The sequence below is a fragment of the Lepidothrix coronata genome, unplaced genomic scaffold (genome assembly GCF_001604755.1).
Source record: "Lepidothrix coronata isolate B3197 unplaced genomic scaffold, Lepidothrix_coronata-1.0 Scaffold100, whole genome shotgun sequence".
Classification (NCBI taxonomy): Eukaryota; Metazoa; Chordata; class Aves; order Passeriformes; family Pipridae; genus Lepidothrix; species Lepidothrix coronata.
Window position 1 is genome coordinate 1,818,937 of NW_016690280.1, and position 1,270 is coordinate 1,820,206.

Genomic DNA, 1,270 nt, shown 5'->3' on the forward strand with positions numbered 1-1,270 from the left:
CCGCCCCGCGAGGGGCCGGGAGCGGCGGGCAGGGAGGACGGGCAGGGCCGCGCCCCTCAGCCCGCCCGCCCTGCCCCGCTGCCGAATGGATGCCGCGTGTGGTCCGAGTTAGGAGGGGCCCGCGGGATGGCTGGTGCAGAGAGTGGCTCCCCGGTTCTGTTCCTGTTCCTGTAGCCGGGGAAAAGACCCGCCCTGCAGCGAGGAACCCGCTCCGTTGTTGAGGAACCCACGTTTCAGGCGGGGAAGTCACGCTTCTAAGTCGAAAGATTGATTAGGGTTGGTAACGCGAGATAAAAGTGAGCTTAAACTTTCCGCAGATAGGGAAACTGCAACAGTTTCTGACTGAGGACAGGGCCCCTTTTTCCTCTGAGGTACCACAAGGATTCATAAAAAATTAGTCTTTCAAAATCCCTCCGTGATGATTGTTTTGGTGTCCGGGTGTGTCTGGGAGGTAATGCCAGCTGGACGGACAGAAGATCCCTGACAATGTCGGTATTAAAAACACCAGGTTTTTGTTCAGTACTCTGATTTTATCTCTAGGCTGGAGGTCAAGGCTGGAGGGGCCATGCCCAGCCTTGTCTGCCTTTCCTTCACCATTTGCAGAGAAAAGCAGACATTTGATCTGAAATCAAACATTGCGCAATATTTGCATTCCAGGTGGAACCTTGAGCTGTCAAAACTGAACATGAATGTATTTTAGCATATGCAAACCTGTAGTGTCCCTCAAGGTCTTTCACTGTCCCTGCTGGGGTGAAGAGCTTCTGCTTGGGATGCGTCATGCAAATAACTGTGTCTGAAGGCAGCAGAACCACAAGCAACCAGAAGGAATATCATCTCTTCCTCCCCAAGGTGTTTGGACAAGCATAAAAATTTACTAATCCAGACCACATATGGCACAGGCGGTTTTGCTTCTGCATCGCATGCCTTTGATTGGGCAGGATGGGCACAGGCAAAAGCTGCTGCCTTAGAGCCAAGATCAGCATTGCTGCTGCTTAGTTTTGTTGCAGTTCCTGTTGTGCTCTCAACTTTAGGACAAAATCAATTGCCACTGACTTTTGCAAACTGAATTACTTTAATAACATGCTGCCAACACAGTATTTGATACAGCCGAGCAGAAATGAGCAACTTAATAGTATTTCCATCATGGTTAACAGAACAAATAAGAGAGAAGCTCTTGTAGTAAGAGGCAGTGACATACCCCACAGAGGCCATCACAGCAACCCACAATCCCTTTTCTGATATGACACCTTAACAACCCTACCCCTACACC